The following is an 18,100-nucleotide window of genomic DNA, read 5'->3' as shown; positions in this document are numbered from 1 at the left end:
ACCCACAAAGGGAATACCATACCTTATACACATGCCTATATGGACAGACGCCACTAACTCCAATGAATACCTGTATCATGCTGTCAATGTAGGTGCAAGCACAACCTCAGTTACATAACCAGGTCTCACCAAATGAGGTCAGGAATGCTGCATCAGAATATAACAATCTCTCCACACAACATGCTCCAGAGACCTCAAGTACACCTCCACATGTCAAAGAAAATGCGTGTGGGATATGTGCACAACCCAGACACTGTCCATGTTATGGACTATAGATCACATACATGGGAAGCAGTGCACATCACTGCCCACCCACAATAGTAACCCAGATGAGTGGATGATGAATACAATACCCACCCCTGGGGACTACTCCAGCTACTACACCCCTGAGCCACATTGGAGACTATTGCCATGTGGCCTGATGCTAAGGTAGTCCCTTTGCCTAGATTTCTACAGCCTTCAGGCCCATTCACCTACTATACACCTGTGAAGCTATGAACCTATGCATCTCAGTACTGGCAAGTGTGTGTGTGTGTGTGTGTGTGTGTGTGTGTGTGTGTGTGTGTGTGTGTGTGTGTGTGTGTGTGTGTGTGTGTGTGTGTGTGTGTGTGTGTGTGTGTGTGTGTGTGTGTGTGTGTGTGTGTGTGTGTGTGTGTGTGTGTGTGTGTGTGTGTGTGTGTGTGTAGACGAATGATTTTGAAGCCATTCACACTAATTACACCTCCCATTGCCCTACTTTAGCATGCCTGCTGATGTCATTCACCTTGAAATAACCCGTTGGTCATGTTTCAGTCCCATACGCTCTGTGGCACTTGCGATAACTGCATAATACTGTACTGTAACAAACTAGTTAGGTAGGAGTTCTGATCCTGCCAACTGTGATAATGTGTGTGTGTCTTTGTTGACACCTGATTTTGTGGACATTCACACTTACAACACTTCCCTTAACCCTCCTTTAGCACTATTGCTGATCTCACTCACCTTCAAAGATACCTTTGGACAACTTTCCAATCTGTAACTTCCAAGGCACGTGCAATGACTGAGTAACACTATAATAGCAATACATGGTCAGGTAGGGGTTGAAACTCAGTACTGGTAAGTATGTGTGTCATCAATATCCAGTGTGGGTGTTGGGGTGATTGTGTAATGACAGGATCCATTGCAGTGTGGGATTTGCTACATCATTATATTGAGGACCTATATGTCCCAATGTCCACATTACAAGGCCAACAGTTTACAAACACTGTAGAGGTTGTTGTAGACAATCCTCAGCCATAAATGTGTACAGCCATGTGCAATTACTATGTGACAGTATGGATTAGTAAACAATATAGGCAACCGTTATAATACCCAGATACCACTCTCCACCCATGGATCATACACAAACACGCTTGGCTCTTACTCTCTTACTCCCTTCCTTTCTTACTTTGTCTCTGTCTCTCTCTCTCTCTCTCTCTCTCTCTCTCTCTCTCTCTCTCTCCCTCTCTGGTGGATGTGGAAAAGTACATCTGTTTTGCATAGGCAGCAGCTGGAGTTTTGTAAGTAATGCCCATGATCAGCTGATGGGCTGTGCATGAATTGCAGTCCTCCACTTGCTAATTGCATGTGGAACAGCTGTGGTATCATTCCTATTAGCCAATTGCATAGAAACACACTCCTATAACTAAGCACTTTATGTGGGTGTTGTCCCTTTTCCTTCACTGTGAGCAGGACTTCACGTGGGTGTCTGACAAACTGCATCACATAGAGTAGTTGGCAATACCTCTTACAACATACACTGTGGAGACAGGCCAACAAACAGGAGGGGGGTGTTCCAGACATGGGGACAGAATGTAGGTATTGCTGTTCTACATTTGAAGTAATGTTGGTTTAACAGGGTTTTTGTGGATATGGTTGTTATACATGATTTAAAGTCTGACATGACATTGTTATGTGGTTGAGGAATCTCTCACCTGTAGGGCTATCTGCAGACTGGCCAGAGTTTGGAGACTTAGATGTGGTGTGTTACTCACACATTTCCTATCTTTAGAAATGCAGTAGCATAATCTGATGATTGCAGTCAGTACATGGTGACATCCATGTGAATCACTGACTTCATATCCCTCAGAAGAGATATGTCACAACAAACCCTGTTACATCAGGACTTTTCAGTTTATCACACCAATATGTCAATATTGGCCCTGTGTTTGTGCCTCTGTCCCCCAAGTCTGTCACCCTTTCCATATGTCATGCAGTAAAAGGTGCATATGTACAGTATATCATTATTTACTGACATCATACCCGATAAAAAGCCAGTGAGATATCAGACTGCTAGACGTGTTATGTATAGTAGGCCTTATATTTGAGGACAAAACATGGACATTCTGTTGTAGTCTGTACAGTCGTGAGGTCTATCTACTTATGGTGATTCTTGACAGAGTGTCACTATTGTGCAGCAGTGTATTTTGAATATGTTACTTGGCCTGTGTACAGACTGTGGTAGATGTCAGTGTTCTTGGTCCTGTTCTATCTGACATTGCATGCTGCTCCAGTTTCTGGTATCCTATCAGCATATATGTTTGTAGGGCCAGACTAAGACATGTCCCATACCACAGACAGGCATCAGACTACATTGTGTATCGGGCCAGTATATGTAGGGTTAATGTGTGGGTGGCAAATATGAGGATGGTTTGGTTCACACAGTCCATGTACTGTACTATTAATTAGGCTTACCATAATGTTACTGTGACTGTGTTGAGATTGGTTGTGGGTATGCACTTTCACACTGGTGTCTGTTACTCCGTGCTGTTACATGCCTGTAGTGCCTGCTATATTTGCAAGTACATGTGTATACCCCCATAGCAAACTTGGGTCAGTGTGTTGTGGCAGTCTGCCTGTAGTTTACACAGTGTTTTGTGACATGCCTAGCATCTCATTGTATTTACCTAGTGTGATGTTATATCCAGATATTTGTCAGATGTACTGTTGCCTGGCCATGATATGTGTTGTGTATTTCTGAAAAAGCAGTGGGATGATGTGAAGATGTATGTCACTAACTAATGGGAAGTATGTGGGCTTGGGACCTCTGCTCCTCCAGTTAATATGTTAGGACAGACAGGAGGGTGTGAATGCATCAACTGTGTGAGATTATATATTCCAGTATTTGTGTGATATCCCCATTTTCATGGCTGTAAACATCCCCTTTGTCAGGCTTGGTCCACACATCTTGCACTAAGGAGTTCTGTGTATACCTCTGGACTGACCAGATTGTTTCAGCCTATCCACATTTATTGGTCATATTTCTGCTGTATTCCACAGGATCATTATTGTGATTTGTGTGGCACTTCACTATGATGATCTTATGATGTTTGTCAGTAACTGATGGCGTACATGTCAGTATAAGAAATGACTTCCTACACAATATTTCTGTTGACTCAACCCCTGTTAGCAACATTCTACATTTATACCTGCAATACTTACATTACATTAGTAAAGAACAAACCGCAAATGGTGTAGGCAAACAGATCCTCCACACAAGTCAGGAGCAATATCCAAAAAGAAAGGAAGTACCGGACCACGGCTGAATAGATCATAAAATTTATTTCACATACAGGTATGGATATTGCTACTTACAAAAAAACAAAACAGTGTAAGAAACTTCTCTGTGTGGAAGATTTTCAGTTCATATATTTTTATTTATTTTATTTTATTTTACATTTGTTAACCGGGGGTGTCTGACTGAGCTGAAAAGGCCCTTTTTCAGCAGAGGCCTGGGGAGAAAAGCTCCACAAAGAAAAATTACAGACACATTTAGTTATTTAGACATGATCAGTATACACACAAATTATAAGACACATGTTTTTACAGTGGTATGCGGGACATAAACAGTTACAGTGGAGAGAACAAACAAAAAAATATTAATTTTAAAAATAAAGGTAATTAATAGATTTGTGGTGTACAGCTGAAATTTGGAACATAGGTAGAACACATACATAGTACACAGGTACAATACATACATTGTAGATTAGCCAGTGTTTGTGAGTAAGATTGAAAACTGTTATCAAGTGCTCTAAATTTAGTATGTATATGTTGTCCTCTTTCACTAGCCTGGGGACTGGGGCACTGCCAACTTTGCTTGAGCTGCTGCTTGATGAGGTCTTTAAAGGAGGTTTTGGATATTGTGTTTTGAATGCTAGTAGGGACAGAGTTCCATTTTTTTGCCACTGAACTACTATATAGTGCATCTCCAAAGCTATTGTAGCTGTTGGTGACTTCTAGTAGTAGTAGTTTGCTTGATGATCTAACAGGCCTTTTGGCTGAGTGATGTTGTACTAGGTTTTTGAGGGCAGGAGGTAATAGATAGAATGACAGAGGCAGAGCTAATTGTAGGTTAGGAGGTTGGCCGTTCAAGCCAGTGGAGCTGTATCAAAGCAGTACAGTGATGAGTTCTATATGAGCGATTTGCAGCAAAGTGGGAAATTCTGTTATAGCAGGCTTCCATTTTACTTAGTTCAGTTTTGTTGAGATTAGTCAGAATGGGAGATGCATAGAGTAGGGTGGATAGAAGTTGGGAGCGAGCAATGGCTGATCTTGTGTTGTTGGTAAGAAATGGTTTGATACGGTAGAGTGACCCCAGTTTAGCATGTACTATTTTAATAGTTAAGTTGAGATGACTATAAAATTTTAGGTGGGAGTCTATGGTTATTCCCAATAGCTTACCTGTGCCACTTGGGCAATTGGAGTAGCATTTGTGGAGTAGATAGTGAATTGACTGTTAGTGTTTTTGTTAGAACTGGTTATAATCATAAGCTGAGTTTTCTTTGGATTGAGGATAAGTTGGGCTTTGGTAAGGTAGTTTTCAACATCAGAGAATGCTAGTTGAGTTGTTTGCAGGAGGGTGGGAATATTTTGTGCAGCACAGATTAAGGTAGTGCCATCTGCATACTGAATTATAGATGCATGCTGTGTGGAGGTATGGAGGTCATTTGTGAAGACTGTGAATAGTAGTGGTCCTAAGATAGAACCCTGTGGGACTCCTATAGTTATGGGCAGCTGAGGAGAGAGAGAATTTTCCCATTTCACAGCTTGGTACCTGTCAGTTAAGTAGCTTTGGAACCAGGTAAGAGTGGAATTTGATAGATGATATTGGTTTAGTTTGTTTAGCAGGATTTGGTGTGAGACTGTGTCAAATGCTTTGGACATATCCAAAAAAAGAGTTGACACCTGTAGGCCTTCATTATTGAGACGGTTTACTGTGTCTGTGAAGCAGAGGAAGGCTGTAGTGGTACTATGGGCAGGTCTGAAACCATGCTGAGTAGGTGACAGAATGTTGCTGTCTAGGAGATAGTTTAGCATCTTGGTATGGATGCATTTTTCTAGGATTTTGGCCAGGGGGGAGAGTAAAGCAATGGGTCTGTAGTTATTAAGTTCAGTGGAGGTCCCGCCTTTATGTATGGGTGTAACATAGGATATTTTCCAGAGTTTGGGCACATAGTTTTCAACAATTGATCTGTTTATAAGAGTGGAGACTGGGATAGCAATAGCATCTGCTGTGAGTTTCAAGAAGTAGCTGGGGAGTAGGTCGGCTGCTGTTGATGAGGTTTTTAGTTTGGAGAGCATGCTTTTGATTGAAGTGGTGGAAACTATTTTGAGGGTAAAGCTTGTATTAGTGTTATTTGTGTTGGGGGTGGGGATAGTGAGGAAGGAACTGTCCTGTGATACTAAGGATAGAATTGCATTCACAAAGTGGAAGTTGAATTGTGTTTTGATGGGAACTTTAGTGTCAGGGGTGGTAGGTTTGTGGGTAGCCTTTTGTGTGGATTTTAGTAGCTGGTTTACATTTTTCCAACATTTTTGCGGGTTGTGTTGGTATTTAGTTTGCAATGTTGTGTAGTAGGATTTTTTGTCCTGCCTAATGCATATTTTTTTTTGCATGGTTGCGCAGTTCTTGGTGCTTAGTTAGGCTTTGTGTTTCTTTGTTTTTTTGATAGTAAAGCCAGGCAGTGTCTCTTGACTTGAGGATTTGTTTGGTTTCTTTACTGAGCCAGAGGTTTGTAGAGGTACTAACCTTGAGTTTTGCCAATGGAGCGACAGTGTCTAGGTGTTGTAGAAATGTTTTGTTGAAATATGCTACAGCCTGGTCAAGTGGGAGGGTGTTTAGGGGGGGTCCAGTCACAGTTACAGAGTAAAGTGTTGAGGACCTCAGGAGAGATTTTTTTTGTGTTTCTAGTGGATATATAGTTAGTGGTTTTGCATATGCTTGTTCTACTACGTATGAAGTGTATTATGTTGTGGTCACTTAAGGTGTCTGGGAGACTGCCTGTGTGAGAGTACAATGTGGGGTTGTTAGTTAGGACTCAGTCAAGGATGGATTCCCTTTTAGATTTTTTATCACATATAGTTGGAATTTGGACTAGCTGCTGGTAGCCATGGAGATTTATTAGATTACTTGGTGGTTCTGATATACAGGTGAACCAATCTAGGTTGCAGTCCTCCAGAATAAGGGTTTCTTGTGAGTATGTGGAAGAACACCAGGATAAGAAGTCTTCAAGGCTAGCAGTTGTATTACCAGGTGAAATATAGATCACAATTATGGTGATGACCTTTTTAGGGTGAAGTTGAAGTTGTGAGATAAGTATGTCCCAATTACTGGGAGAGGGGTAGGAGTTTGGTAATTGATGGACAGTTAAGTTGGACTTGTACAGTAAGGCAGTTCCACCCCCGTTACAAAGTTGTCTGTCTTGTCTAATGATATTGTAGCCAGTAGGGAGAACTTCTGAGTTAGCTATGTTTTTGTTTAGCCAGGTTTCTGTTAAAGCAACTATGTCTGAGGAGTAGTGTGTTATGGTGGTCTGGAGTTCAGGTATTTTATTTTTGATACTTCTAATATTAATATTTAGCATTAAAAGATGGTTTTGCTGCTGTTTTTGATTTGCCCAGGGATGAAGAAAGTGGGGGTGTTATGTTCTGACATTTGTGTTGGAGCAGTTTGTGTTGGACAGGATGGATTTGGGCCTGGTTTGGGGTGGATAGCCCCACTTATGGTGATCCTGGAGTTAAAATGGTTATACAGATGTTGGAGTTTGGTGAGGAGTGTGAGAAAGTATTGTGTTTTTTTGGAGTAGGAATGAGAGCATATGTGTTTAGTTCTGAATTGGTCCGATATGTAGTTCTTGAATAATTGTGGGCAGATATTATTATAATGTGTGGTGCCTGTATACGAGAGTGCATAATGTAGTGTTGTGCTACTAAGTTTAGGGATATTGCTAGAGTGATAACTTGTGGTGTTGTAAAGAATTATGAGAAGACAGACTAGACTTAGTTGTGTGATAGTCATGGTTATGAAGTTTAAGCTGTTTCTATGTGTTGGTTCTGAATAGGAATTATAGAGTTGCACTATATGTGGATGGGGAAGTAGTGTGGGTGATGTAAAAAAATGCCTAGTGTGAATGAGAATGATTGGGAGTATTTTGTGTGGAGTAAGTTGGTGTCTTATAATGTGATATGACTTGAGGAGCTGTGATTGGTGGAGGTGATGCGAGGGTGAGCTGTGTGTGTGGCTGTGATTACTTCACTTACAAATACTAAACAATTGTAGTAGTCAAAGCAGTTGTTCACTACTATTGAGTATGTGTACTGAATGATATATTTGATAAGACAATAGACATCTTTGCAGCTCCTGTGGCTTAGTGGTTAACTGCTGTGAGTATAGTGTACAGGCTCCTGGGTTCAAGACCTGCAAGGGCTGTTTATTTTGTTGCTAGGCAGAACAAGGACTGTTGGATACAGAGTGGTTAAGGCAGTTTTGAGCAGCTTTAAGTGGGTTTGAGTGGGTTTATGTAATGGTAAATGCTGCTAATGTACGGTTAAACGAATAAGTGATAAACCAAAAAAGAGCAACAGATGGCCATTTTGAAATGGCTATCTGGTGCTCTTTTTTGGTTTACTGGTTTTGGTGTGGGCACTATTCCTCTTGGACTTGGTAAATGAATAAGCGCTTACACCATGTAGGCTTTGCTTACCAGTGTGCAAATGTGCTTAGCATATACATTTAAGCTATGCTTACAACTGCTAAGCATTGCTCAGCCCTGGTAACCATTGATCACATTCCAGTCTGATAAAATAGCAGGGTAATGACATCTTTAATAAGTGTATTTAATTCCATGTGCATAACAAGCTTCTATGTGCTGTCATTGCAGTAGCAAGGGGTGTGAGTATACTGTATGGGACACTGATTATACATGGTTAGTACAACAATCTTTCTCTTTGTATGTGTTTCATATATGGGTAGTATCCCAGGTTATATGCAGTCACACTTGCATGTATTGCATCATTACGCTACTACTTTTAACAATGCTTTTCAAAGTAAGAGTAGATTGCAGATTATAGTACTGGAACTATACACCCCTGCATGCAAAGCTGGACTCTGAGTACTGACTATTGTGTTATTGGTGTGTGACCTGTATGTTATTAAGTAACTGCTACTGGATATTGATCTGATATGTGGATATTAACTGAATACTACTATGTGTTTAGGACATGTCATTGAGGGCTGCTGTCATGTAGTAATGGCATACCTATCAGTGTCAGACGTCTATCTGTCAAAATTCATTCTAATGCATAACCTGTTGGCTAGCTGATTTCTGTCTGTCCTCTGTACAGATGCGCAGATGTCAGTTATCCATCTTGGCTGCTTACAAGCAATCTATGATTGACTGACACTGACATGTCTGCCCAGCTGTGTTATGAATGCCACAGCTAGGAAACCCCACCCTGTATGCACCACATGTCAAGGATACCTCAACCAGACTACCACAGTCAACAGAACATGCTTGGGTACAGGTCCCTAACACAGACACTGGCCATGTTATGTAATATATTTGCATACATGTCAATTGTAGCACCTCACTGGCCCTCTGTCAGAAAAAACAGATGATTGGATGTTGAATTTAACTGTCACCCTGGGTATCACTCAAGTGGCATCAGTTGATGGATGGCCTGCTGACAAATGTCAGGTGGCATGATACCAGTGTACCCACATGCCCTACTCTTCTCATCTCTCCATGGACATAAGCCTGGTACACACCTAGGAACACCTGCACCTATGGACCCCAGTACTGACAAATGTGTCAGTGTGCATTACTGAGAATAACAGTGTCTATGTATTTATAAACTTGCAGTTCACAATACCCTGAGGGCCTTCTCACCCACTACACCCCCCATTCCCATACTTAGAAATGGCTGCTGCTGTAATTGATGTTAAATGTATCTTGTTAAATTCTTCACCTTATGGGCTACCTGGAACTTGCAGTAACAGCATAACACTGTTCTGCAAATGGGTAGATAGGCGTGAGTTACCCTCTGAGTCCTGGCAAGTGTGTGTATGTGTGCAATTGTGTATATTTGTAGGAGACAGTATTCTGAGGCCACATTCTCCAAATACAATAAATCTTGCCATACATTATAAGGGTTAGTGATGTTGCTGACATTAGGAGAGCCATGACAAACCCTCACCCTACTATCCCTGTGGCATGTGCAATAAATGCATATCCCTGTAGTAGCACTGATCAGATAGACAAGGGGCTGTATTGCAGTCCTGGACAATGTGTGATTGTGGGTATGTCAGAGCATTATCATGGGTTTCAGTGAGTACAGTATCCAATGTGGGTTGTGGGTGCTGGGTATACCTTCTTTACACCATAGTACCCCCAGTACATGTCCTAAGGTCCACTGTATGAGGACTGCTGTCACAATCAACCATACAGGTAACTGATTACACTATCCAGCCCAATGATGCATGTACTCCGTGCAAATTCTGTGTAACAGAATGGACTCACTGACAAGGTAGTTAGCACTGCTAAACCCAGGTCTGTCAGATGTGTCTATGACTGTTATATATTTGTCAATGTGTATATGACAGTATGTCATACTATGTATTGTTCATTAACACCCAGTTCATCCCCCTTTACCATACTGTACAAGGCCTGGTGATGTTCTTCGCTTAACAAGAAACTTGGGCACACCTCATCCTAAAAGCTCTGTGGTGTGTGCAAAATGTAATTTAAGACCTGTACATTATTGCTTACCTCAACACACACTCACACATACACACACACACACACACACACACACGCACACACGCACACACGCACACACGCACACACGCACACACTCACAGGTGAGGTGGCAGAAAGATATTACACAGACATCTCATTGCCAAACAGTCAACATGCATGACATATGGCACTCAACAGCATGCACTGCAGCTATACTCAATCCTTGTTACCAACATTATACATCTCTGTGATGCATGAGTTGTGTTAGTAGGTGATGCCCCTTCCCCTGGAACATACTGCACTCATGTACACAGTATTGCTGTACACCTGTACAGTACCCTGGCATGTATTGTGCACCATACCTCACGTGTGTATACACCATTGCTGAATGTGTATATGTGGCAGTTATGTTTGCTCTGTTGCTCACAGCCCCTGTGTGTATGCCTGACACATACCTGGGATGATATGAGGACTGATGTCAATGGTTAATGCCTGACCTCTGATTTGCATATCTCGTTATCAGCAGTGCATGTATGAGCAATAAAATCTGATTACACTGACAACCTTCAAATCTTAATGTGGATATGAGGAGTGTACACACCCTTGTTGACATGCCAGTCTCTTCTATGATATGCAGTGGGGCCACAATACTGCATATGTTAACATTACACACACCTGATATGTGACATATGACCTGTGCGGTCAAATTCAGTATAAAAAAATGTGTTATTCATGCAGATGCTGAATGAGATGCATACAATATGTGGGTTGAATAAGTATGCACACCCTTAACACAATGGTTTGTTGTACCACTGTTAAGTGAACTACAGCAGTCACTATTCCTGGAAGGGGTATACTAGCATGGCCCATCTTCACTTGCCATTATTTGGTCACTCTGCCCTACAAATGTCCCCCAATTTTGCTGGATTGCAAGGTCATCTCATGTGCACAGCCCTTGGAGGTCACACAGTGTATTCGCTATTGCTGTGGAGTCAGGGTTATGTATGTCACAAATCATGACCTTGACTGTATTCAGATACAGCCATTCTTAGTGAGCTTTGGATGTGTGCTACAGTTCACTGTTGTGTTTCAGGATGACACCCCTCTCCATCCTCAGCCTTATTGGAGATGCTTGACAACTATGGGCTACACATAAGTGTTATTTTGCAGTGTTCCAAATTCAGAATGCCATGTCTACCGGCCTAGTTCCTGTTAATGAACAGCAAACCTAAAGATGTACACTGGCACCAGCAAGATAAAAATGAGGATGGTGGGCCTAAGGTGGAGTGAGGTGTTGCTTGTGCACCACATGCATCTTTATTAATACTGTCTGTAGGTTTCAGCCTTGGTCTCACCACAGCATTACACATTGCAATACATGTATAAAACAAAAAAGAAGCCAGCACCTAGGATGAATGAGAAGTAATTTATTGGAACTAGACCAGTTTCAGCAAGTAGCTTTCATCAGTAGTGTAATCACAGGCAGCAGGAAAAGACCTCGCAATAAATACCTGTTCCAATCAAAAACTTTGACATCATTACCTGTTTTGGAATGATAACAAAAACAAAAAAATGTTATAGATGTACAATGCATAAATAATTATTATATTAGGCATATTGCAATACATGCCTTTGGGAGACTTGATGTTATGCATATACTACCTGTAGAGAGCCCTGGATGATGTTTCTTGTGGAACAACTCTTCCTTCTGATTAACCTAACCCATAGGCCACACTTATGCAGATTCCAAGTGATTGTTGACACAGGTACTGCACAGACTGTACTTGTTAGACATTCCTGCAAGTCCCTCAGTGTTGCTGCATGTTTCTGGGCAGCCTCCATGAGCAGTTTGCAACATGTGTTGTCATCTGTCTTGGATGGGCATCTGTTTATTTTCTACATAAATGTTTTCTCATACTTCAGACACACATACATGACTATCTGCACTTTTTGCCGTGATGTATGCAATGGTGAGGTAAGGCTACTTCTCCCACTCTTTTGTGATACCTTTTGGATATGGGATCCATTCCATGGTTTTTAAGATGTGTGCAAGCCACAGTTGCCTCTGTTGCAGGTGAGTGGGCAAATGTCATGGACATATTTCTTGGACAGCAGATCATTCCTTGGTGTGACATTGAGGCCCTGTACTTGATGGAAGGTGTGTACTGAAGAAGAGTGAATGCTGTCAGTACCTCAAAAGCTGTTTCCACAATATGTTATTTGGAGTGTGTGCATACATATGCTTCCAGTGTTTGTTAAGGTATGTATTCCCCATATTTGTTGTCCTAACATAGGATTCCATATTGCACATTCATTGCTCATATTAGGATCACATTACAGGTTGTAAAAGGTGAGGAATGTGGTATTGTGATTTGCTGTTGTTTCGATCAGCAACAGTTACCAATGTAATAGTGGTGCATACACTGCTGTAGCCACTGTATAAGAGTAATGTTTCAGACATGTCCCTACTATAGGCCATTTGTCCCACCATTATGTTAATCTCTGTCCACACGTTGCACTGACAGGTTGTTAGGTATAATGCAGGACTCTTACATACCCTTCATTTATGCCACTATGGTGACCACTGTGATGCAGTGCAATTAACAGCAACAATAAGTGAACATGTACAGCATGCATTATGGGCAGGTGTGTTAAATGTGTGCATGGCAAATACCATGGCCATAACATGGCCAGTGTATTGGCAAACCCGAACAAAACATCTCCATACTCACCAACTCCAGGCTGCTGCCCCAGTTGTATACCAGAGGGACCTACATAGTTGTGTAAGAGACATGTCAGTAGTCACACATGTGGCATTGATACAGGGTGGGATCAGCATTGCAGTCCATCAGCAGTACAAACCCATGATACTACAGATTATGCACATCTGTTCATTACTACACTGCAGCAACAGACTATGTTATCTGACATATGCATGTAGCTACTTTACAGATGAAGGTGGATAAGCAACAGTGGTCTACTAATGTGCCCTGGGGACTTACCTGCACACTGCTCATACATTGTGGGGGTGGCCCCCCCCGCCACAATGCTATCTTCAGGTTGCTGGCTTGGCTGGCAGGCGGGTGCCCCAGGGCTGGTTAGGGGCTCCTCAGTATGTGCCAGTGTGAGGTGGATGGCATGACCCCCACCTGTGGCTAGCTGGTCCCTCCTAACTGCAGCAGCATGCTGACGGGCATGGCAGAGCAGATCGGTGCAATGATGCCGCACCTGCTCATAACTGCAGTTATGCAGGCCGACATCATTTACCCTGTGGACAAGCTCATTCCACAGAGCAGTCCTCTCCTGCAGATCATGGGCCTTGTGGCCAAATAGGGTGCCATGATGTAGTATGTTGAAGTGTATAATGACATCATTTTCCTGGGGTGTATATGCAGGGAGCCATTCCCAGGACATTGTACCTGGAAGATATAAACAGGAAAAAGGGTCAGAGGACCTCATAGTGCAAGGACATAAACATTGTTAATTAACATCATTCTCTCCCCCCCACCATATCTGCAACAATAATTTATGCACACAAACCAATGGATATGTTTACACCAAACCTACTGTTGGGACATATGTCCTATTGTTTAACAAATATTGAAATGTGTTTCTATTCATGTTCCATGTTGTAACACTATCATTGGTGGCCTTTTGCTATCAATGTAACCTGCATGCCATTGTAATGGCCACTATGGTTCCATATATGCATGCGTTCTGTTTGCTATGCAACTATTCCAAATCTGGTGTGTTGGGTTAATGGGAATATCTATGCATGCTGTTATAACTAATCCTGGATTGTGTTGACTATTAGTCACCCACATATTTTCTAAAACTGCAACACCGTAGCATGTTTGAGAAGGCTATTCCCAGCAGACCCACCTCTCCCACCTTGACTGGCCATGACAATGGGCCCCAGCTCATCTGGAACCCACCCCAAGACCTCATCTGCTGGTTCTGCAACACCTTTGGGTGGAACCGCCTCAGGGGGTGGGATCACCCCCCCAGGAGCGGACGCAGACAGGATTCTGTCATCCAGTCAGTTCTGTGTTCTGGTGTATAAAGAGCTCTGCATAGAATTAAGAGATCTGCTACACCAGCTTGAGGGCCGCATGGTGCAATTTGAGGGTCAGCCTGCCACTCCTTCTCAGCCCCCAGCACACCCACCTTTGGGGCTGTGAAGGTGCAGTGGTGACTGCCTATGAGTGGGGACCACAGTCCCACTGTTTCCATTTGGGGGTCATGGGCTTCTGATTTCCAAACACCCCTCCCCGTCCAAGGTGTTCTCCCCCCCACATGTGTCATATACAGCCCTTGTATGCTGTCTTCTCTGTCTTGTCTGTCTTCTGACCAAACATATTTCCCCAAATATATCTACTATCCTTCCCCAACATCCCACTCTCACCTTAGAAAAATGGCACTCTGTTCCCAAACAAAATTTCCCCATACATAACTGTCCATTTTGTACCCACTTATAACTGCTTAAAAGTGCCTTAATCACTCTGTATCCAACAACCCTTGTTCTGCCTAGCAACAAAATAATCAGCCCTTGCAAGACTTGAACCCAGGACCCTGCACACCATAACCACAGCAATTTACCATTAAGCCATCTGAGCTGTAGATATGTGTTATGTTTTCTCAAGCATATCATGCAGCACAGTCATTCAACAGTAGGGAAAATGTATATATATGTATATATATATATATATATATATATATATATATATATATATATATATATATATATATATATATATATATATATATATATATATATATATATATATATATATATATATATATATATATATATATGCATTTGGACATCAGATCCACACTCTGACCCTCCTTCCTCCACAAATGAACTGTTCTGCCTTGAAGCAAAATAGAGCACCACATGTGGATGAAGCCTAACATTAGGGGGTATATATAGGGACAGATCATAAATATGCCTACTACAAACCTATGAAGTTTGTGCATGATACATTTCACATTACCATGACTGTTCTGAAGGTGGTGGGGTCTGAAACTTGTGTGTCTGTCATGACTTTATTACTTCCACCTTCAGCTATTTGCCGGACTAATATAGATGGTTGGAGGAATAGCACAAACACTATGATGGCTTAAATCTTGACATTCTGTGCAGATCTGTACAGTTGACAGGTATGGCCCAGATGCTATGTCCATAGCAGTTGTTCAGCAGGGCATCATTACAGCAAGTATTGATGGCACATATAAACCTTTCAGAATCATCTATCCCATTATTACAGACCAAGTATTACATTCAATTACATGCTGACATGTTTCACATACCTGTTTTATTATTATGCTCTCTTCTGTGTTCCAGTTGATGTTTTCCTTGTTTGTTTGTTTTTTTTATTTTTCTTTAGTATTATTTTTGTTTTTGTTTTTTTAGTATTATTTTTTGTTTTTCCTTGTTTTTTATTTCTCTCTTTCTCTCTCTCTCTCTCTCTGCTACAGGGATCGAGCTGGTTTAAATAAGTTGCAGCATGGCTTTTGCAGGTGATGTTCATGATCAGGTGATGGCCTCTGCACCAATTGGTGTTCCTCACTTGCTAATTGCATGCAGGGAGCTGTGTAGTTCTTCCAATAGCCAATGTCATAGCAACCCACTACTATAAATGACTACATCATGTGGGTGTTGTACCCTTACCTTTCCTGTATGGAATACATCCTTCCTGTGTGTAGGCAGCAGTGTTACAGACAGCAGGTAGCAATACCTCTTACAACAGGACTTGTGGACACAGGCCAGCTACATGTTTGTATAAGGTTCCAGTCCTAGGGACAGTGTGTGAGTATTGCTGTTATATGCATTGAATACTGCTAGTTTTACAGGGTTTGTGTGTACATGCTAGTTTTGCATGGAATGCAGTCTATCTGCATAGCTCTCAACTGTGGGGCCTATCCACATGATGGCCAGTGGATTTGCTGTTATGTTTTGTCTGCTCCCCACACAGATTTTGTCCCTGACATATCAGTGGCATTCTCTCCATTGATTGCTATCAGTGCCTGGCAACATCCATTTGTGTTTCTGACTTTATATTCCTGAGTAAAGGTATTTTGCAACCAATCCTGTAACACCAGCAACGTTGACAGTGTATAACAGCAATATTTCAAATATGGCCCTGTGTTTCAGCCTCTGTCCTCCACCTATATACCAGGCTTTGTCCAGATGCCATGCAGTAACAGGTTGATAGATAATGGTCTATCATTATTTAATGCTGACATTCCTGTTATCATTCCAGTGATGTAGACTCCCACACAAATTGTGGGGTAGGGTCCATATATATGAGGGCTACAGCTGGACATAACATGTGTGACCCTGTACAGTCTAGAGGTCAGTGTATGGAGAACACTGTCATATGCCCTTGTAAGACATTTTATGGGGGAGGGGTATTAAATGTTTTTAACCTAGGCTGTTACAACATGTGAGGGATATCAGTAATAAGAAACATTAAGGTATATGGCTGTACATTTATATATATTTCACCATGGGAACAGTGGTGGGCTAGAGCTTACTGTCTTACACACAGTTCTGTTTGTCAATGTGATAGTGACGTTTTATGTTAAGCATTGTAATGTAACAGATACATTTGCATTGTGACAACTAATACTTTCCCCCCTAGAGTTGAGTACAGAGTGTAATTATAGGCTGTTGAACTACATCTGTAATTAAGTATTGATTTATTCTTATCTTCAAGGCAGGTGTGTTTTTTACTACTTAAAGGTTTCAGCCTAGACAGCAAAGTATGTTATGTTTTGCAGATTACTGTATCATATGTTTTCTATGAGAGTTGCATTAATCAGTTATCATGCATTTCAAACACCTAAATGCTATAAGAAATAGCATAAATAACTGCAATAGTACACAAATAAACATTTCTAGTATGCAGACTGTGTGTGGTGTCCTGTCCTTTGCATTGTGTGTGGGTATATGTTCATTCAATAATTCTCATTTGTAGAAAATAATCAGACACTGGCCAATTGAAAAGGTGGAAACTGTATGAATAATGACTGTTTGATATGCTGTGCACCCTCTATATATACTCTCTTTAGATATATATCTATAAGTATTTATATATTTATATGTGTGTGTGTGTGTGTGTGTGTGTGTGTGTGTGTGTGTGTGTGTGTGTGTGTGTGTATATATATATATATATATATATATATATATATATATATATATATATATATATATATATATATATATATATATATATCATTAGAATGTTTAGTGCTTTCACATTGTACATTCCCTATGGCAGACTGACTGTTCTGCATGATATGTTAGAGAAATCAGCACAGTATCTTACAGATGAGATGGCTTACTTGTAACTTGTGGCTATGCTGTGCAGGGTCCTGGGTTCAAGACTTGCAAGTGTTGGCTGCTTTGTTGCAAGGCAGATCAGTTCAGGTGTGGAGGAAGAGATAATGGCAATAATTACAAAAGATCCTTATTTTGGGCCCCTTCACCCCCATTTACAGTGCCTTTAGTCAGATGGTTTGCAGTGAGAGGTTCAGAGTGCGGATCCGATGTCTGAATGCAATATATATATATATATATATATATATATATATATATATATATAGAGAGAGAGAGAGAGATAGATAGATATATATACATATATAAATACATTTCCTTACTGTTGAATGACTGTGCTGCATGATATGTTTGAGAAAACATCAAACTTGTCTACAGCTCAAAGGGATTAGTGGTAACTTTCTGTGCCTATGGTTTGCAGGGTCCTGGGTTTGAGACTTGCAAGGGCTGATTATTTTGTTGCTGGGCAGAACAAGAACTGTAGGATACAGAGTGATTAAGGCACTTTGAAGCAGCTGTAAGTGGGTTGCATGGGTTTGCACGGTGTTAAGCAAAGCTAACTTCCTGTTAAATATGCTTACAGACAGCCTGAAAGTGCTTAATCTGTGTAGGCACTGCATAGTGCTGCACAAACAGGCTTAAACCCGGTTAATACTGCTTAAAAGTGCTTAATCCCGCTTACCCCTTCACTAATTTCTTTAAAGGAAAAGAAAAAAGAGGTGGC

Source organism: Protopterus annectens, chromosome 2.part2, assembly GCF_019279795.1.
Source record: "Protopterus annectens isolate FY-2018-M chromosome 2.part2, PAN1.0, whole genome shotgun sequence".
Taxonomy (NCBI): Eukaryota; Metazoa; Chordata; order Ceratodontiformes; family Protopteridae; genus Protopterus; species Protopterus annectens.
This window is presented reverse-complemented; position numbering follows the sequence as displayed.